The sequence below is a fragment of the Triticum urartu genome, chromosome 3A (genome assembly GCF_056163025.1).
Source record: "Triticum urartu cultivar PI428250 chromosome 3A, HENAU_Tu73, whole genome shotgun sequence".
Taxonomy (NCBI): Eukaryota; Viridiplantae; Streptophyta; class Magnoliopsida; order Poales; family Poaceae; genus Triticum; species Triticum urartu.
The window spans coordinates 89,566,599-89,589,438 of record NC_141875.1 but is presented as its reverse complement, the minus strand read 5'-3'; the positions used below and the strand labels follow the sequence as shown (position 1 = coordinate 89,589,438).

At 45.9% G+C, this 22,840-nt stretch overlaps 1 pseudogene; it reads right to left on the bottom strand.

Moving 5' to 3' along the window:
* The window catches only part of LOC125546688 (beta-fructofuranosidase, insoluble isoenzyme 4-like), an 87,327-nt pseudogene that overhangs the window by 38,466 nt on the left and 26,021 nt on the right, over window positions 1-22,840 (bottom strand).

The window sequence follows — 22,840 nt, the reverse complement described above, 5'->3', positions numbered from 1 at the left end:
TTCTGTCCATAGAAGAGCATTGTGAAGGAAGTACTACTTTGGCATGTCCAAATGGTATCAATTTTCAACAATGCTTTCCTATGCCCAAATAACCATCCTCCACAAAATTTCAGCTCACTCCATTCATTATTTTGAGCCCAGCTACAACATTCATATTTTTGTCCAGCGTGGTACTTTGCAAAGCAAGTACCACCTAGGATCCTCCTTTTGAGCTAAAAATTTGTGAAGACATTCTCCTTAGTAGATGATCATCCTCAGCCAAAACTCATGCCCATTGGCCATGTGCATTTCCCGTAACGCTAATCAAACACTTTGCTGCTAATTCATGTCTGAGCATCGATCGGTCTCCTCGTGAGAATCTTATGTTGTAATTTTCTTCCTAGCACCAACCTGGGGAGTGCCCAACCCACTAGACATGCCTAGGCCGCCCAGAACACATGGCAACATTACGGTCACGCGGTGACCATGCGACGGGCATGCGAGTTTATGCACTCTAGAGTTTTGGCCCTCGACCACCGCCAAAACCTCGACGTATCGCCACCAAACCATGTATTTATGATTAAATAGGTCCTTATGTAACTAGAAATGATTTTTGGAAAAAATAAATAGCAAACTATGAGGCAGCTGCAGTTTAAATTTGACCCGCTTCCAACTGAATCGGCGGAAATTTGTCTTTTTCACGAGAGGTGGATCAAAAAATTTTACACCCAAGCATTTTGTCAATTGTGCATTAAATATGGCCTAGTATTTTATAAAAATGATTTGGTCCAATTTTGCAACAATTATTTGGTAGTTCCTTCACACCCAAACATTTTGTCAATTGTGCACTCGAAAAATGGAAAATGGTTTTTTCGTCCAACGAAAATGAAAACTTCCTTAGGCAACATTGCTTGACATTCCAATATGCACCCTTGTGCACAATATGAGATCATTTGAACAAACTATGCCATGGATGTGGCCATAAGATTGATCATTTGGCTTGAAAGCCACTGATCTCCACACGTGATAGCTCGTTTCTGAGAACACTTTTTTAAAATAATTGCCGTATTACAAGTTTATTATTTTTCCTAGGAACTTGGCCACATATAATGACACAATGCGAAGGTTTCCCAATTTTTTGATTTTTTTGAATTTTTTATGCCCGTTTCAAAATGCGGTCAAAACGGCGGGAATGACCGTTCCAAGGTAGTGGTTGAATCTTGGAATTTTTTGGTGTTTCTATGATTAAATAGGTACTTATATAACTAGAAATGATTTTTGCAAAAAATATATAGCAAACTATGAGGCAGCTGCAGTTCAAATTTGACCCGCTTCCTACTGAATCGGCGGGAATTTTGTCTTTTTCACCAGAGGTGGATCAAAAAATTTGACACCCAACCATTTTTTCAATTGTGCATTAAATATGGCCTAGTATTTTAGACAATTGATTTGGTCCAATTTTGCAACAAATATATGGTAGGTCCTTCACAAAAAAAACTCGTTTTAGGCACTCAGAAAATGGAAAATGAATTTTCCGTGCAAAGAAAATGAAAACTCCCTGAGGCAACATTGTTTGGAATTCCAAGATGCACCCTTGTGCAGAATATGAGATCATTTGAGCAAACTATGCCATGAATGTGACCATAAGATTAATCATTTGGCTTGAAAGCCATGAATCTTCACGCATGATAGCTCATTTTTGAGAACACTTTTTTTAAAATAATTTCCGTATTAAAAGTTTACTATTTTTCCTGGAAACTTGGTCACATATGATGACACAATCTGAAGGTTTTCCAATTTTTTTTAATTTTTTATGCCCGTTTCAAAATGCGGTAAAACAGAGGGAATGACCGTTCCTAGCTAGTGGTTGAATCTTGGAATTTTTTTGGTGTTTCTATGATTAAATAGATACTCATGTACCTAGAAATGATTTTTGAAAAAAATAATAAGCAAACTACGAGGCAGCTGTAGTTGAAATTTTACCCGCTTCCTACTAAATCGGCAGAAATTTGTCTTTTTCACGAGAGGTGGATCAAATTTTTTTACACCCAACCACTTGGTCAATTGTGCATTAAATATGTCCTAGTATTTTAGAAAATTGATTAGGTCCAATTTTGCAATAAATATATGGTAGTTCCTTCACAAAAAAACCTCTTTTCGGGCACTCAAAAAATGGAAAATGAATTTTCCGTGCAAAGAAAATGAAAACTCCCTTAGGAAACATTGTTTGGAATTCGAAGATGCACCATTGTGCACAATATGAGATTATTCGAAGATGCACCATTGTGCACAATATGAGATCATTTAGCTTGAAAGCCATGAAAGCCGTATTACAAGTCTATTATTTTTCCTGGAAACTTTGTCACATATCATGACACAATGCGAAGGTTTTCCAATTTTTTGATTTTTTGAATTTTTTATGCCCATTTCAAAATGCGGTCAAAACGGCGGGGCTTGACCGTTCCTAGCTAGTGGTTGAATCTTGGAGAACTTTTGATGTTTCTCTGATTAAATAGATACTTATGTACCTATAAATGATTTTTGGAAAAAATAAAAAGCAAACTACGAGGCAGCTGCAGTTCAAATTTTACCCGCTTCCTGCAGAATCGGCAGAAATTTGTCTTTTTTCACGAGAGGTGGATCAAATATTTTGACACCAAACCATTTGGTCAATTGTGCATTAAATATGGCCTAGTATTTTAGAAAAATGATTTGGTACAATTTTGGAAAAAATATTTGTTAGGTTCTTCACAAAAAACCCTTTTTGTGCACTTGGAAAATGAAAAATGAATTTTTTGTGCAAAGAAAATGGAACCCCCCAAATCAACATTGTTTGTCATCCCAAAATACACACATGTGCACTATATTGATTCATTTTAATAAACTATAAGGCTGTGTTTGGTATTAAAAACCGTAGTATTCTTTAAAACCATGGTATTTGAAAAAACCGTAGCATTCTTTAAATACGTAGAAAATGTAGAGGTATCAAATGGGGCCTAAGTGGTTAATATGTTGAATGTTTGCCCTGAATAAGAGGATAAAAACTGTAAGAAAAAGCAACATATCTTTTACATAACCTTAATTCTTATTGGTGGAATCAGCTAAGGAATGGATCGATGACATGGCGTACATCCGTCCATCCACCCGTCCATCCAACCATCCCGAGCCAGCCACCCCATGACCCCAGACCAACCGTGACCTAATCTATCCATTCCTTTCCCACCCCAGGATCTCTCCTCTCCTCTCCTCCACATCCGCCGCACCCACCCACCCATCCCCCGCCGCCGCCTACCTCCACTCCACCGGCGACATCCGCCCTCTGCCCCCGATCCTCTCCACCTCCCCTCACCTTCTATCACACAGCGGGGCCCCTAGATCGAGGAGGTGGGCGCCGTCAGATCCGCCATGCCCACAGCTCTCTCTGCCCCACCCCAAACCCTACCCACAACTGCCGCCATGCTCCATCACCAGCGACCTTGCCGCCGCCGCCCCTATCCCCTCGCCCTATCTCCATACCTGCGACGACGAGCCGGACGGGAGGAGTCACCGCCCCGCAGCACGCTCGCGCCGGTACGTACAGGCGGTGCCCCCGCCGGATCTGAACAAGAACACCGAGTGGTTCATGTACCTGGCGTTCCTAGATCCATCCGCCCCACCCTCTGCTCACCCTATCTCCCTCGGTGTTGGGGCATCCAGATCGAGCAGGTCAGGTGCCGGTGCTCCACGATCTCCATGCGATGCGCCGGCGAGGCGACGGTGATGCTTGTAGTGGATGCCTCCGCCGTCTTCCACCGACACACAGCCGCGCCCTCCGACGCCGCTCTTCCACATGATGAGAGGCCTGGGTGCCGCTCGGCTGGGACAGAACCCCGCGCTTGACGATGGCATGGACATGGAGGTCTTCAAGGTACCCTCTTCCTCTTCCTCTCCTTCTCTGTCCCTCACCTCCAATACTTGCCACTAAGCTCGTGACAACGCCATGTCTCACTTGGGCCCTCTGATGCTTGCTCGCTACGGTCTCTCGATGAACACAATTGCTTACTCCTAAAATCCCTAATTCCTAGTGTTTACTCTTGCTGTTCTACATACTTTCATGTACCACTATCATACTCCAGGCTTGCTTAGAATTGCAATTCCACGCTTAGAATCATGACACCATCGAGTCATAGGGACATCTCAACTTCTGAATGAAAAAAACATTATTGTTTGCTGCATTGCATATACCATTACAGTTCTTGATTGAGTTTTGGACTTGCGTAATTCCATCATCAGGGGAAGCTGATACCCACACAGCCAGCTCGTGCTCACTGTGTTTGACCCCCAGCTCATGCTCACTGTGTTTGACCGCCAGCTCGTGCTCTACTGCGACGAGTACCGATGCCCACATAGGTATGACCTGCGTGCCCCCCATGACCTTGCACCGGTGCTATGTGCGTGAGCGCGCGCGCTTGCTGCAATGTCGGGTGCGGTGGTGTGCTGCAAACTTGCGATGGGGGCGGCCAGGTGGTGCGTGGCTGTGTGTGTGGTGATATATGGAGCTCCGGAGATTCCTATTGGATTGCCGAGACTTGGTCTTGGTTCTGCCGTTGGTGTGTTGTCTTTGCTCTAATCTGGTTAAAACTGTGTGATTAGACTAGTAGCATCAGCTCTTTATCTGGAAAAAGAATACTATCAAGTCCTTAGCTAGCTAGCTAACTAGTACAAGCTGCAACCCAATAGGAACAGTAGCTTTCATGCACACATCTAGCTAGCTAATTAGTAATTACACTACTAGTATTCAGAAACAACTTCACTTTGAAACTCTGAATCACTTCTCCCTGACAGACACTTCACCAAAATGTATCCTGTTCCAAACTCTTATTTGTATCATTATTTACCGAATGTTATTTTATTATTTTTGTTGAACTAATCTTGTCTGAATCATCCCTCTTTTGTAGGTCTTTATGAAGCTTTGGAACTGAGGGACGGTGGATCTGACTACTTGGGAAAGGGTGTTTCCAAGGTTCCATTTGAGCGAATTTTATAACGAAATGTTTCTGTAGCAAGCTATAGTTAATTAGTTGGAAAGTGTGATGTCCATTCACGCCTCCTTTGTTTTTTGCAGGTCTGGCAGCACCGCCGTGTCGACGACCAAGGTGGTGACCGCGGCAGCGAGCGGCGCGAGTTGGTGGTTGCGGGACTCGACGGCACGACTCATATATGCGCGAGCTGGGCATTACTTTGAGTTCATATATGTGCTTGTCACTCCATAGGTTATAGTGATTCCCTCTGTTTCCTTATATGTTCTTGTAGTTTGGTTGCTTTCCTATTCATGCATGTTTGTACAGCTATATATAGTTATACTGTGAATCTGTCATGCATGTATTGAAATGCAGGAAATGTTTAATACATGTTCACTCTCAGTTGGGATATTGAATTGTACATAGTTATGTGATTCATGTCTGCTTCTTATCTTATTAAGTGATTATCTTTATGTCCTTGCTACCAGTAGGATGGTTAATAGCTTGTTTTGCAGTTCTCTACTTTATGCAAATAGCTTCTTATAAGGCAATATAATTGGTTGTTTTGTGCTGCTGGCCTAATTAAACATGATTAGTATGTATACTTGTTTGAGATAGACATTTGATGCATGTTTATGAGGTAAGAATTCTACAGATGTCACAAAATATTGGTGGCAAAGTGTCTTCTTATCTTTATATTTACTTAGCTAAAATCTTAGAGTAACAATAACAGTACTTGACAAGTAAACATTAGCATCTTAAATGATCATCTTAAATGATTAGCTAAAATGATGTAGGAGTAGTAGAAACTTCATGGTTGATCCTGATTGCTGAACATGGGAGATGCATCTTCTTTTGCATATCAATTACATAGTAGTACTATATAAAGCTTTCCGATGTGGTACATTCAATACTGGCAGCACTGGCCATTAATTACACTGGCCATTTTATGCCAGGCTTTAGATTCTGTCGAGCCAGATCCGTTGACCCGCGGTTTGATTCGTGGCGTGCGAGATTTGTTCCTGGGCTGACGTGGTGTGTTTGCCGGTGTGATTTTCGTAGGCCTTGGACAAGATCAGTACGGTGCCGATGGAGGCCCTCGCCGCCGGCGCCGATGTGTCCATGATTGGGCAGTTTGGTGTTGGCTTCTACTCTGCCTACCTTGTTGCCGAGAGGGTCGTCGTCACCATGAAGCACATCAACGACAGGCAGTACATGTGGGAGTCCCAGGCCGGTAGCTCCTTCACCGTCACTCGTGATACATTTGGGGAGCAGCTCGGCAGGGGTACCAAGATGGACCTCTACCTCAAGGACGACTAGGTATGCAGTCCAATCATCCTATAATGTGATGGCTTACTCTTCATGTCTTGATGTGGTTCTCTGCTTAGTGTAGCTGTATTAGACTCACTATGAGATGTCCACTCTTGTTTTGTTAAAAAACATGAACTGTTAAGTCATCTATTCATGGCCGTTGCTTTTGTTCAGTATATATGTGTGCTTTCTGATTTGTATGCGTAGGTGGTTATAGGTTGCTGTGATGAATATAAATATTAACAAGTGCTCATGCATGCCGGTATACTAGAGCTAGTTGTATGTGCTCATTACCTTCCTGTTGTCACTTTATCAGCATCAATCCAATCCAACCCAGCCCAATGAATCTAACCTGCTCGTTTAGTTCTCGCCATCGGTGGTAGCCAACAACTAACCGATCTTAGCTGTTGCCGGCTGTTTGGCATCCTATGTATTTTTTGCTGCTAGTCTCAGAAATAATGCATAAATGGCATCAAAACTGCTTCATGCTATCTCTCGGGCAAAGTAGATGCTAGTTTGGTTACTATCTGTACATCATCAGGTCTACTTGATGCAAGTCTCTAATTTTTGTTTGTTCTATTTTTTGTTTGTCTCTCTTTGACATATTGCTCTTTCTTTTTGAATGTGCAGGTTATTTGCATCTTGATTAAGAGATGATGGTGATCATCTTTTGTTGCGGGGAACCTGTTAGATAAAGTTTATGTGATTTCAACCTGCAAGATACAGTTTTGTATAATGTTTTGTGAGATAGAAGTTATGTATTTGTGAACATAGGAGATAAGTTATTGATATGTGTCGGTCTGTCTAATGTTATGCGAGATGAAGTTGTGTCAGAAAGTTTTCTATACTTGTGTTATTACTGTGGGAAAGAAGTACTGTTACTATACTGATTTGAGAATGTTGGTTGTAAATAAAAGAGGGCTTGGCCCACTATTGGATTGTAAAAAGGCCCTGTCCAGAATTTATATTGCACTCAATACTTGGGCTCTAAAAAGGCCATGGCCCAAACTATGTTGGACTTGTTTCTAAAAAGAGCAATATAAATTTCAGATTCTAAAAGGGTTGAGGCCCCAAAAAAATGGATTGTAAAAGACTGCATCTCAAAAAAAAGTCCTGATTGTTCGGCCAGGCCTATTTAGCTAATCAAAGCACAGGGAAAAAATAAATTAAATGGGCTGAATTAATGGGCTCGGCCCATGTAAAACGCCGAATTGGACCGGGCTGAATCTTGTGCCACGTCAGATTGCCACGCTGGATGCCTAGGTGGCCTGGGGAGGTTGCTAGTGACCAAAACGCCACAGTAGACGTATTTTGGTCGTAAACGTCTTCGACCATTCCAGAAGAAAGGTCGCTATAGTCAGTTTATGACGGCCAGCTTTTGAACTTATGTTTTTGGTCACAAAAAGGTCACAAATGGAATTTGTGACCATTCAATGACCAATAGTGGTGGTCACAAGTTGACATATTTCTTGTAGTGATAAAGGAGTAATTTGGAGCCTGAACTTGCAGGCAAATCATTACATCGGGTGATTTCAGTAGAACTGCAGAAAATGATCAGATGTGCAGGTACTTATGCTGCTGCTATGTACTCCAAAGTTCACTCAGACAAGCATCGATGCTGACAAGAAGTGCCTATATTCATTGGAGTATCAAAGACATCAACCAATTGTCAAACTCCAAGTATTAGGAGAGTGAACGCCAAAAATATTGCTTGGTGCATAGCCCAGAAAAACGCAGTCCAGTCTTTGGTCCCAACTTGTGCCTTTTGGTTATCGGCACATATGGTAGCGAACTATATGGTATGCAGTCTAAAGATTCCAGACAAGTTGGTTGACATGTTTATTCATCTGGCACTTTATTAGTCTGCACGCCAAGGATTCTCCATTTCAGTTGAACTGCACAAAAAATTTGGGTGGTTCATTTTCTCAACCGCCTCCTTTCTCGTCTGCAATGTAGAATTTTGGCGAGATAGAGGACCAAGATGAGCCAGTAAACTAGTTGGATGAAAGTAGTGGCCAAGTTGCTCAAACCTCCCTCGGCACGAGGCCACTATTTGAGGATAAACCTACAAGAAAAGTTCAGATTGTCTGTGCTGCCTCTTATGTACTCGAAAGTTTACTCGTACAAGAACTAATTTTAGCAAGAAGTACCTCCAATTGAACACCATTTACCAGTCTGTACCCTAGGTAATTAAAGTACGTCCATGGATCATATTGGCTATGATATCAATCATTTGGATGCATAAACATACTGAACATGTGTATATCTGAATCTTTTTGTGAATTATGTATGAATATTGTCGTGTGATCTATCAATCATTTGGATCCATAGATATTTTGAGCTTGTGTATATATGAATCTTTTGAGTTCTTGATAGTGAATGTTGGCTGTGAATATGAACGTGTCCTGTGATCCTGAGTTTGATATGAATGTTTACCTTTTCTGTTGTATTTGTGTGTGAACTTGTTAGTATGCCTACTATGGGGTATAAAACGCAGGTCTCTTATAAAAGTAATGCTGTGTCCAATTTATGTTGTCCCTTCTAACCACATTATATATATTTATATCATTACTATTATCGTATATTTTATAGAGACTTATATATACATTATAAAAACATGCCACGTGTTGTTAACTTATAAAAGTAAATGTTTAACGGAAGTTGGCAAGGAAAATCCTGGTTGTTTTTGACTCACAGGCAAGGAAAATCCTGGTGATTGCGTACAAAAGCTTGCGAAGATTTTAAGAACCAATTTAATAATAACGTGCTCATTTTTATTTTGAGCAATAACTCGCTAATTTCTTAATTATATATATATATATATATATAATGTGCCTCTCCGGTTCATTCTTTGATATTAATTGCTCCTTCTAACATAAAATTATATATATAACGAGCCCACCTAATACGTGTATTTCAAGGAAGTGCAAATGGGCTGGGATTTCTTAGAGAATATAAATGGGCCTGATTGACGGAAATTATTTATTCACACAACCCAGCAAATGGACTGTATATTCTAGAAATCATGGGTTAAATATATGCCACATTTTTGCAAGCTGACATGTGGGCCAATAGGTCGAAGCCTACGCAGGGATTGTGTCAACAAATGATTGTGTCATCCACAACCATTGGATTTATATCCAACGGCCGGCATGCACCATCAATCACTACAAGAAATCTGTTAATCCATGACGGAATTCTGGTGACGTTCCTGAAAACCATCACAGATACAGCACCGGTCCCTCCGGGTCGTCACAGAAATTGTCACGGATCAACAAGATGCAAATGGCCAATGAAATGATCCCCCATTATGACGGACAATAAAAGACTGTCATGGAAAACGTCATGGACAGACCATGTGGACCTAAGCAGGACCGTCACCGATGACTCGTGCTGATGTGGCATGTATCCGGTGTGATGCGTATGCTGAATCCTGATTGGTCAATCCACCCTTCTCGCGGATCGCGCATCACAACCGTCGACTCCCTCAGATAACACGGTAGGCACATGGCCCAACGGTGGTTGACCGCCTCCACCACCGCTGCTCCCCATCTTCTTCTCCATCCTCCATCCCCCAATTCAACCCTATCCATCTCCCTCTCCCTCATCCGCCGCCACCACCGGCAACCTCGGTGCCCCCCTCCCCAACCGCCACCACCACCGACCCCGCCCTCTCCCCCATCCCCTGCTCTCACCTTCTCTCCTTAAACTAGGCGGCCACCAGAATGAGCAGGCCAAGGCGCTTCCCGATTTGCGGCGCTGCTTCCAGATCCGCCCGAGCAGAGCCAAAGGTTGTCTCCTTCTCTATGTTGTTCTGCGCCAAGGTTGGCCTCCTCTTCCTTCTCTGCGTGGTCCATGGCGCTAATCCCGGACGGTACCGCCTCTCCGGTTCCCAATCCCACCCCTAAATCGATAGATGGATCTCCATGGTTGATGTGTTTTCCTACTGCTCTGGTTGGTCGCAGGTGAGGCACTCAATACCATGGCCGGACGGAGGTTGGGTGATTTCCTTCCCTGACCTCGCCGCCTAGCTACTCCACCGCGAGCTTCTCGTCCCCAGGTTGTTCTTCCCCTGCTCGCTCCCTCTTCCTCTCTATCGATTGGTTGCTGCTGTATGCTTGCTGGTCAAGTACCAATCATCTCTTGCGTTGGTGCTGCTGCTGTGTGGATTTGTTTATATTGTTGATATTGCTTAGCTAGTGTGGATGACTGGATGTAGGTGCACGACCGTGCTCAACCTAATAGAATATTTTCAAATAAAAATAACAATTAGTGCTCAAGTAATTTATGGGTTGAGTTGTAGGCATAGTTAAATGTAGCAGCAGCATACAGTTTTCACAGTGCACACTGCCGAGCATGCATTTTTGTATGTAGAAATCTCAAATCTTTGTAACACAACACGTGCTGGCATTGGGTAAATGACTTGCCTTCCATTAACTATAGTCTTGCATTTTTATAAAAAGAAAAAAGATGATCTCTTTCGTGCAAATGTACTCTGTGAGATAATAATACATCCGCGTGTATGTGTAGTTCATTGGGCCTGTAGCTCACTAGTTTGTGTTTCCCCTGTAATGTTTACCTCTGCTATCATGATGGATTTGGCTTTGCAGTCCGGTCCTTGACATATATTTCTCATTCGAAGAATTAGTATTTTAAAATTTTAGTGTCTACGTAACATCAGTACCTTGGAATATACTACCTATTGGAAGGATTAACATTTTATATCCTGAAAATTTGTTATTGCAGCTGCTCTTTAGCTACATTGCTACATAATATCAAATCTGACTTGACTTTATATGGCAAGTTGATTGTGTAGCCTATGTACAGAAGCTCAGTGTGTAGATAAGTTATTGCAGCTGCTCTTTAGCTACATAGCTACATAATATCAAATTCTGAACCATAGTTGTAGCTGGATATAAAGATAAAAAATAGCATATATGATATAGACTTAGGACCTGTTCTACAACCAGCACTTAACAATTTACAGGTAAACAAACACGCAAAGGACTTGCTGAATAATTTGAAGCACTGGAGGTAACATACGAAGCAACAAAATGATGTCTTTTGGTTACTTGGTGTACTTGGTTGTACTATTTATTAGGGTTGATTTCTATGCTACTAATGACTACTGCCTTCTCCACCCATCCAATGGTGTACAGGACATCCTCCTCCTTGATGCGGCTGTCCCCAACGAGCTCTCTTCGCCGGAGGAGGTGGAGCAGCATGTCCAGCACCCCCTTGGCCTCCTATCCTACAGCACATGGACGAGCTCACTGACAGCTGCGTTCTGCCCTCCTAGTGTGGTGAGCTTCTCCCATCTCCCCCCTTTACGCCCAAATCTGGATGATACCTGCAATCTAAATACAAATCATGTTTTTGTTCAGTTTAGTGGTGAATTCAATTGCTTAGATGAACATGTGAGGTTTGTTAGTTGCCGATGCTTATGTGGATCTGGTTCTCTTGCACTGTTACACATAATTTAATCAAGGCAAGCTAATGCTAATCCATAGTATGATATAGCTAAAAAAATCTAAGATGTACAGGTCTTCATGTTGCTTTAGTATAGATCTTTTGGGAGTTAATTTGGTAACTTCAACCTATTAGATATAAATTCAGCTGTGACTCTATATCTTGCCAGAATCGACTTGTTTTGCAGATGCGTGTATGTAGTACTTGAGAAAAAACCTAATTATTTAACTGAAACACCGTCTAATTATTAATTGGAAATAACTATAAATTTGGATGTTTAGCCTGGTGTGTGTGAATTAAAAAGAACTGAGAGATGATAAAACATTCATATATGTAGGTCAGATTCTATTACAAATATATGTAGGTCACTGTAATAGTATTTTCTCATTGAAAATGGAGAAAATGTACTACGTGATAAGTAGGCTGGAACTAAAAAATTGTTAGTCGATGTGTATTGCATATATATTTTTGTTTGGATGCCAAAAATTGTTAGTCGGACTATTTTTATATGTGTAATAATACATACAAAAACTGACTTCTACTTGATCCAATCCTTTATGTCTTCTACACAATATCTGTTGTATATGTAGTCGGACTATTTTTGTCTATAGGACTATCTTACAAATGTCTTTTCATCTAGATTAATCGTAAGCCACATATGCCAGATCTTTTTCTTGTGGAGTATCATATTAGATAGGACACATATTCCATCAAGACATAATCATCATGGAATTGTTTCATTCTTTTTACCTTTTGAGATGAGAAACAATGGCTAGGTATTTTCATTAATGCACATTATTCAGTTGGGTTGCATTATCAAGTTTATTGTGGTGATTGTTTAAATAAGAAAAACGGAGTTTACTTCCAACTCTATTGGTCTATGTATGCTCATCATTTCTTTTTGTTGCCACCAGTTGTTTCTTTTCACACCTTGGTTAATTTGTTGCACTACTTTGCATCCTGGGAGTGAAAAAATATAGAACTTGATAATCTATAGTAAGCTACTTGTAGTTTAACCTACTGGCTGTAATATTTTATAACGCGACATATTTTTCATCATGTGGCAGATATTGGTTATGGGAGCATTTTCAACAAGAAAGACATGCGTTTTGACAACTTTGGCATGGACGGGTGGATTTGCTGCTTGGATGACCCCTAGTTGGTGTGTGGCTGCCTGATAAGAGTGGCCATCGCTTTGTGGGCGTGGTGCTGGTTTGTAACACCCCGGATATAACTTTCCCAATTTATACTCCAACTCTTGCCATTTCCGGCGTTAAGTTATATTTATTTCTCGGGTTCGGGTCTTTGTCTCCGTGTGTTGTTTTCGTTTTCATGCATCTCATATCATGTCATCAGGTGCATTGCATTTGCATACGTGTTCATCTCATGCATTCAAGCATTTTCCCCGTTGTCCGTTTTGCATTCCGGCGCTTCGTTCTCCTCCGGTGGTCATTTCTAGCTTTCTTTCGTGTGTGGGGATTAAACATTTCCAGATTGGACCGAGACTTTCCAAGCGGCCTCGGTTTACTACCGGTAGACCGCTTGTCAAGTTTCGTACCATTTGGACTTCGTTTGATACTCCAACGGTTAACCGAGGGACCGAAAAGGCCTCGTGTGTGTTGCAGCCCAACACCCCTTAAATTTGGCCCAAAACCCACCAAACTTTGCTCCATGTCCTAGAGCGTTCGATCACGATCGCGTGGCCGAAAACCGCACCTCATTTGGACTCTCCTAGCTCCACTTATGCCTATAAATAGCCCCCCCCGTTTTCGGATCATCTTCCCCCTCGGAACCCTAATTTTTCCTGATCCGCCGCTCCACGCGCCGACGGACACGTCCGATTCGGGCCGGACGTGTCCGCCCCGCCGCCTCCGGCCAATCCGCCGCCGCCACGTGGACGTGCGCCCACATCCCCGCCGCCAGGCCCGGGAGGCCCGTGGCCGGCCCCCGAGGCCCACGCCGCCGCCCGCCTCCACCGGCTCCTCCGCCGCCCGCGCCCGACCTCCTCTTCCCCGGTGCCGGCGCCAGGAGCTCGCCAATCCGCTGCCACCTCGTCGCGGTCTGACCGCCCGCCGCCCGCGCCTCCGCTCACCGCCCGGCGACGCCACCGTCCTCGCCGGCCGCCGCGACGCCCGCCGCCCGCGCCTGCCTCCGCCGCCTCGGCCCCGCCTCGCCCTCGCCGTCCGGCGGCCTTCCCCCGCCGGCTGCTTCCTCAATGTCGCCGGCCGTCCTCGGCTTCCGTGTCGCCGGTGAACAGTGTCGCCCACGCGATCCAGATCTGTGCTACAGTAAACCCTAGGGTTGACTTTTGCCTCTCTCCGTTAAGTTTTTATGCCTACTTTGACCGGCCGTATCTTTGCATCCGTAGCTCCGATTTGGGCATATGATATATGAAAATCTTCGTCTCGACGAGTACATCATTTCAATCCATTGCATCATTTTCATTTGAGTTTATATTGATGCCCAAAATGCTGTTAGAAGGAGACTTCGTGAGTTAATTATCAGATCTGCTAGTTCATCTTAGACTTTTGTCATTTTTGCCATGATTATTGTGTGCATGCTATGCCTGTGAGTCCTTCATATGTTTTGTTAAGCATTTTGTCTTCTTTCTAGAGGTGCAACCCATGCATTTTTAGGATGTGTGTGGTGACTTGTGCAAGCTTGCAAAGTGAGGCACCCGGTAAATCTGTTTTCAGGGACTTAGTTGTTTTCACTAAGTCTGGGATATTTTAGTTCTTGATGCCATATGTTCAGCTTGTTTGCTAGTGATCCCTGCCTCTTTTGAGGATGATCAGTAGAGGAGTTTTGTTAATCATGTTATGCTCTATCCATACATGGCTTTTTTTGCAATTATGGGGCACCATAGCTTGAGTCAATCGAGCTCTACTTTTGCTTCGTGGTGAATCTGGGCAGATCGTCAACTTGTTTGCGATTTTGCCGATGTTGTTGTAGTTGATCCGTGAATGCTATGCCATTGTTCTTGCCATGTCTAGCTTTTATTTTGTGCCTTCTTAATGGATGTATGCTTGCCTTGCTGTGACTTGCACCATGGTGAGTGCATCGAGCTCGTTTACATGCCTTCGTGAGTTATATTTCAGCATGTCTCAGTTTTCACTAAGTCTGAAAACTGATTGTGTTTTAGCTATGTTCGTGTGCCTGTTAATATATTTTGTGAACCCTTTTGGCCCCAGGTCACTTTGGGTCTTTTGTTAAGCTTGTTGAGTAGCTCGATTCCATGTTCTTACTTGTCATGTTCAGGTCATGTATCATATTGTTTTGCTGCTCCGAAGAGAGCATCGTGATCTGAAATTTCAGACAAGTGTTAATTTCACGAAGTTTGGAATCTGTTTTGCATTTGCGTTTTTGCCATGCTTGTTTGAACCTCTTAATGGATGAATTGGCCGTGGCTCAGTGCTAGTCTTTTGTTAAGCATCTTGTGGGCATCCCTGCCATGTTTTTTTTTGTCATGTTTGGTGGCTGTAGCATGTTCATTTCGTTGCGTTTAGATGCCTACTTGCTGTAAATCGCAGACCGGTGTCATATCTTAAAACGCTTGCCATTTCCAAACCGTAACTCCGATTCCAATGATCTTTATATCGTTTTCAAGCAATTTCATCCCCTCTATCCAGTGGCACCCTTGGAAGTCCAAGTTGAGGCCAGGTTCATGCATTTCCTGTCATATCTTGCATTTTGCATCCCGCATCGCATCCCGCATAGCATATCATCATTTTATCATATTGCTTGGTCTTGCACGTGGTTGATTGTATCCTTGTTTCTTGTTTGTCTTGTAGGGTAGAGCCGGGAGACGAGTTCACTACCGAGGAGCCCGTTGAGTTTGCTTGTGAGGATCCAGTCAACTCTGACAACTGTGCAGGCAAGATGATCATACCCTCGAAATCACTACTATCTTTGCTATGCTAGTTTGCTCGCTCTTGCTATGCCAATGCTACGCTGCCTACCATTTGCTTGTCAGCCTCCCAATTGCCATGTTGAACCTCTAACCCACCTTGTCCTAGCAAACCGTTGATTGGCTATGTTACCGCTTTGCTCAGCCCCTCTTATAGCGTTGCTAGTTGCAGGTGAAGTTTGGAGGCCGTTCCTTGTTGGAACATCATTTATTTACTTGTTGGGATATCATTATATTGCCATGTTATCTTAATGCATCTATATACTTGGTGAAGGGTGGAAGGCTCGGCCTCTCGCCTAGTGTTTTGTTCCACTCTTACCGCCCTAGTTTTCATCATATCGGTGTTATGTTCCCGGATTTTTGCGTTCCTTACGCGGTTGGGTTATAATGGGAACCCCTTGATAGTTCGCCTTGATTAAAGCTTTTGCAGCAATGCAAAACCTTGGTTTTACCATTTGCCACCTAGCCTTTTCTTTCCCTTGGGTTCTGCAGACTCCAGGGTCATCTTATTTTACCCCCCCCGGGCTAGTGCTCCTCTGAGTGTTGGTCCACCTGTCAGCTACCGGTGGCCACCAGGGGCAACTCTGGGCTGGCCTACCCGTACCTAGGACAATCTGAGTGTGCCCTGAGAAAGAGATATGTGCAGCTCCTATCGGGATTTGTCGGCACATTCGGGCGGTGTTGCTGGTCTTGTTTTAACCTGTCGAAGTGTCTTGAGTTACCGAGATACCGAGTCTGATCGGAACGTCTTGGGAGGAGGTCTATTCCTTCGTTGACCGTGAGAGCTTGTCATGGGCTAAGTTGGGACTCCCCTGCAGGGATTGAACTTTCGAAAGCCGTGCCCGCGGTTATGGGCAGATGGGAATTTGTTAGCGTCCGGTTGTAGATAACTTAAACCTTAATTATTTAAAATGAATCAACTGAGTGTGTTGCCGTGATGGCCTCTTCTCGGCGGAGTCCGGGAAGTGGACACGGTGTTGGAGTTATGCTTGCGCAGGTTGCTCTTCTAGATTCTCGCTCGCGCTTTGCCCCCTCTTCTCGCTCTCTTTTGCGTATAAGATAGCCACCATATTTGCTAGTCGCTTGCTGCAGCTCCACATATATTTGCCTTATTCATTCCTATAAGCTTAAATAGTTTTGATCGCGAGGGTGTGAGATTGCTGAGTCCCTGTGTCTCACAGATACTATAATTCCAGATGCAGGTCCAGGTGATTCCGCTCCAGGTGACGAGTACGAGCTCAAGTGGGAGTTCGACGAGGACTCTCAGCGTTATTATGTTTCCTTTCCCGATGATCAGTAGCGGTGCCTAGTTGGGGTTTGATTCAGGGCCTTGTCGCATGTTGGGTTCTCTTCTATTTTGGCGCCGTAGTCGGGCCATGAGTGCTTGTATGATGGATGTTATTTATGTACTTTGATGTGACGTGGTGAGTGTAAGCCAACTATGTTCTTCCCCCTTTTATTATATATTACATGGGATGTTGTAATGATTGCCTGACTTGCGACATTGCTTTCAATGCGGTTATGTCTCTAAGTCGTGCCTCAACACGTGGGAGCTATAGCCGCATCGAGGGCGTTACATGGTTGTAGAGTAGGATAGTGTTCTTCGGCACATGCTTGTAAAATTAATGTTTTTTTGGGTCTTTTTTCCGCTCCTGTAGAGGTGTATTTTTGGATATGTTGTTGTAATTTTCTTTCTCTAATGACATGAGCATATACTTTCTGTCAAATTCTTATTGGTGTAAATTTTCCATGGAAAATGAGAGATGCGTGAATCTCTTGGAATGAAATTAGTGGGCCTTGAAATTAATGGGCTTAAATTATAATTGGGTTGATTACTATATGGGCCGCCACTCTTGGACAGGGCTGAAATTTAGTGGGCCAAAACTTAGATGGGTTGATTACTACACAGGCTGCCATGTCAGATCCATGTCAGATGATGATGTGGCACGGAAGTTAACGCCGTTATGAGCACTATAGCCATGACGGTCAAGATCCGTCATGGTCGGTGACGGTTTTCAATGATCCGTCATGGAGTGTACGGTGGTCAAATTATGACGCCATATACATGACGGATTTTAAATCCGTCACACATACCTTTGCATGACATTTTTGTAGAGGTCTGTGACAGACTGAAACTGTCATGTATTAACAGGATTCTTGTAGTGAATCTCGTCTTCTTCCTCCAGCGTCGCCGGGACCGCCTGGTCCGGCCTCCGGCGGCTAGCGGCTCTGCTTAGCATGCATAGCTGCGAAGCGCTACCCCACCGCCGGCCAGGCTATCCCTCCACCCCTCGACATGTCCTGTTATTCTCCACAGACTACAGCCCCACGCCGCGTTTTCCCATCTCCGAGTCGTTCCCGTCCGGGGCCTCGCCGTCGTCCACCGCCTTGGTGCATTTGGTGCGGTGTGGTCAACAAACGACAGTCATCGGAAGAGGACTATACGTGGAGAGCCTGACGGCTGGGACCCACGAGGTCCATGGTCGCATGCATGGAAAGTTCCTCCTTATTAAGCTGAAAAAATGTTTCCTCCACCTGACAGCTGGGACCCACTGGCTGTATCTTCGCACGGAAGGAAGTGCCTCCTTGTTTTGTGAAAGAAATTATTCATCCCGTTGACAGCTGGGACCCGTCAGATTTGGTGACTGACTTGTGGGCCTACTAAGCGGACGTGTACGCACGACTTTGTCAACTTAATCAACAAATGATTCTAGCAGCTGGACCGTTGGATGTTAATCCAACAGCCGTGCTCCTTCTTCAACCTCTGCTCTTGCTCCTGTCTCCCGTGGGCGGCACCACGGCTGTGCTGCCGCGCACCCGAACCAGTGAAGTTTCCCACTCCTCTCCATCTACGACTCCACTGCCCCGTCTTCCCCATCTCCGGGTCCTTCAAGTCTGGGTGCGCTCGGCACGGTGTGGTCAACATGGTCAACAATCGAGAGTCATCGGAAGATGACTGTACGTGATTGGCTGACAGTGGGGATGCACCACGCCCATGGACGCATGCATGCAATGGAACGCGGCGAGATCAACGTGGTCAAGGAACGACTTCCATCGAAAGTATACTGTACGTGGAGAGTCTCAGCTGGGTCCACGGCCGCAACAAGTAAGTGCCTCCTTATTACACGGAAAATAATGATTCCTCCAACTGACAGCAGGGACCCACTGGGCGGGCCACCGTATTTTGCGAAAAAAAGATTGCCCCCTGACTGCTGGGACCCACCTCACGGGCCGCCGTATTTTGCGAAAAAACGTTCCCCCCGCTGTCAGCTCGGACCCACCGGAAGTGCCTCCTTATTACACACAAAAAAGTGAATACTCCCCCGGCTAGCTGGGACCCACCTTGGTGGGAGCCTGACTTGTGGGCCTACTAAGTTGACGGGGACAAAGGGCTTTGTCAACTTAGTCAATATGAACTCTAGCTCTAGTGACCGCACGATGTCCATCCAACGGCCGTAGTGCTTCTTCGACCTCTGGTCTTCTTGCTCCAGCCGCCCAACGAAGCTCCGGTCGTGCCGCATGCTCCTGCCTCCCATGTCCGGCTGTGCTGCCGCGGAGGCCTCACCGCCCCCTACTATTCCCACCGCTGTCCAGGCCCGCCAACGACAGCAGCCTCACACCGCAGCCGAACCAGTGAACCCTCGTACTCCTCTCCGCGCAGGCTTCCACTGCCGCGTCTTCCCCGGCTCCGCATCGTCCCCTTCCTAGGCCTCACCGTCGTCCACCGCCGTTGTGCTCTCCGCGCGGCGTGGTCAACGTGGTCAAGGAACGACTTCCATCGGAAGAGTACTGTACGTGGAGAGGCTGACAGCTGGGTCCATGGCCACAGCCCAGTTTTTTTTGTGATTTGCCAAGTAAGTCGCTTTGTTAGGCCTGTTGGGCTGCAAATCTTTCAAGACGAGGAGAGTTTTCATTCAGCTGGCCGAGAAAATGGCCCATCAGTAATGAGAAATGGGATGTACATTTTTAAAACACGTCAATCCAGCAATTAGTTTCAAATATCTTTTTTTTCATTTCGAGATTTTAAATTACATTAATTTTTATGCGTGGAAAATTTGTTGGATTTTATATTGATATACATTTATTTTTAAAATCAGTTTAATTGTGAGTCGAAATTTCGGGATTAAAAACAGTTCGGACCGCACTGAAATATGCAAAATTTCGTATAATTTTTTAACCGTGGCCACAATATGGGCTGTAATGCTAACAAAAAGAATATGGGCTCCAAAAAACCCTTAAGAATTAGCAAATGGGCTATAAATTATTAGAAATAATCGCAGATGGGCTATATGCTGTTTTCAACAGATTTGAGGCTTCCCTAAAAAAAAGTTGACGCACAAGCACTTACTGTTGGATGTCCATCCAACGACCGTCGTGCTTCTTCAATCTTCGCTCTTCCTGCTCTAGCCACTCAAACAAGCGCCGGCGGGACTGCCTGTGCCCTCCTCCCCGCGGCCGGCTGTGCTGCCGCGCAGGCCTCACCACCCCACAATACTCCCATCGCTGGCCTAGCTATCCCTCTACTCACCCACACCTGTTGTTATTCTTCGGCGACGGCAGACGAACCAGTAAACCCTCGTACAGTCATACTCCCCTCCGCGTGGAAAACAACTGCCGAGTCTTCCCGTGTTGTTCCCTTCCTAGGCCTCGCCGTCGTCCACCGCCCTGGTGCTCTCGGCGCGGCCTGGTCAACGTGGTCAACGACTGACATGCATCTGAAGTGGACTGTACGTGGAGAGGAAGACAGCTGGGTCCACGGCCGCACGCAAGGAAATGCCTCCTTGTTACGCGCAAAATAATGATTCCTCCACCTGACATCAGGGACCCACCGAAAGGGCCTCTGTATTTCACAAAAAAAATGTTACCGCTACTGACAGCTCGGACCCACCAGCTATATCTTCGCACGCAAGGAAGTGCCTCCTTATTACGCACAAAAAAATGAATACTCCTCCTGTTAGCTGGGACCCAGTATAGTGGCAGGCTGACTTGTGGGCCTATTAAGTTGACGGGGACGGAGGGCTTTGTCAACTTAGTCAATATGCACGATTCTAGCTCCAGTGACCGTACGATGTCCATCCAACGGCCATAGTGCTTCTTCAACCTCTGGTCTTCTTGCTCCAGCTGCCCAAACCAGCGCTGGTCGTGCCTCGTGCTCCTGCCTCCCGTGGCCGGCTACGATGCGGCGGAGGCCTAACCTCCCCCTACGACTCCCATCGCTGGCCAAGCCATCCCTCTACTCACCCACACCCCATGTTATTCTGCGGCGACGGCAGCCTCACACCGCAGCGAACCAGTGAACTCTCGTACCCCTCTACGCGTGGGCATCCACTGCCACGTATTCCCCGGCTCCGCGTAGTCCCCTTCCTAGGCCTCGCCGTCGTCCACCGCCCTGGTGCTCTCGGTGCGGCCTGGTCAACGTGGTCAAGGAACGGCTTCCATCGGATGTGGACTATACGTGGAGAGGCTGACAGCTGGGTCCACGGCCATAGCAAGGAAGTGCCTCCTTATTACGTGCAAAATAATTATTCCTCCACCTGACAGCGGGGACCCACCGGACGGGCCACCGTATTTCACGAAAAAACCGTTTGCCCCTGACTGCTTGGACCCACCAGCTACATCTTCGCACGCAAGGAAGTGCGTCCGGGCAAAAAAATGATTCGCCCCCTGACTGCTGGGACCCACCAACTACATCTTCGCAGGCAAGGAAGTGCCTGACTGTCGGGACCCACCTGGTCGAAGCGTATGTAGCGTTGTCATTCTGGTCGTGAACGTGTACGTACATATATACTGGTGGATGTAGAGGTGCACACGTGTCGTAGTAGAGGCGCGTACGTGGGGTCGTAGAGGCGTGCACGTAGCATGTACACGTACGTACAATGGCCAGGGTGCAAGAAAGAAAATACGGCCACGTATGTGTACATACGGGCGGGGTCTCGAACGCTTACTCTCGCATACGTACGGCCAGGGCTCGTGTACATGGCTGGGTCGGAACGGAGAAACATCGTCGTCGTCGTGTTCATGGGGAGGCAACGGAATGCGTCGCGTTCATGGGGAGGCAACGGAATGCGTCGTGTTCATCGGGAGGCAACGGAATGCGTGGGAGCCAACCGGCTGGGTCGAAACGGAATGCATGGTTGTGTTCACCGGGAGGGCTTGGACGGAACAGGCGATGGAAACAAGGCCTGGCATACCAAACAATAGAGGAAACAGACCTCCTACATTCAGAACGGGGTCCTGTTGATCGGGAGGGGTCTGGCGTACCGCAAAATGGAGAAAACGGACCTCCTACGGTCGAAACGGGGGTCCTGTTGATCGGGAGGGGTGTGGCGTACCACAAAACGGACGAAACGGACCTCCTACGGTCGAAACGGGGGTCCTGTTGATCGAGAGGGGTGTGGCATACCGCAAAACGGACAAAATGGACCTCCTACGGTCGAAATGGGGTCCTGTTCATCACAGGGGTCTGGCGTACGGCAAAACGGGACTCCACGGGATACTGTTCATCTCCACCGTCGACCTCCTCCAGCCTCCACGGGCTACCGTCTACCTCCTCCAGCCTCCACGGGCTCCTGTTCATCCAGCCACCACCGTGCGCTACTCCACTGGCTATTGTTCAACCACCCCTCCATGGGCACCCCTCCACCATCTACTGTTCATCCAGCCCTCCACACCATGGGGTCCTGTTCAAGCACCCCTCCACGAGCACCCCTCCACCGTCTACTGTTCATCCAGCCCTCCACCACAACACGGGGTCCTGTTCATCCACAGGCAACGCCACCGCTCACTGTTCATCCAAACCCCCTGCAATGCTCACCGTTCATCCCAGAGGCAGCATCGATCGGCTTCAGTTAGCAGCAGTAGCGAAGGAATCGCTCGATCGGGTTCAGTTAACAGCCATCGATCGATCGCTCGGGTTCAGTAACGCGTAGCCTGCAGTGCAATCGCTCGGGTTCAGTTAGAGCCCAACGCCTCGCTCGGGTTTAGTTAGAGCCAACTCCTCGCACACATGCACGTACGTGTACGAGAGAAACGCGCATCGCTCGGCCCCCGACCTCCCACCATAACCGGGAACTCTCCGAAATTTTCCTCGCCCTTGCTTCTACAACGGTTTTTTCCGTCATGGATGGCCCAAAGAATGTCATGCAGCTGCGTCTCCGGCCCGCCCAGGACGAAA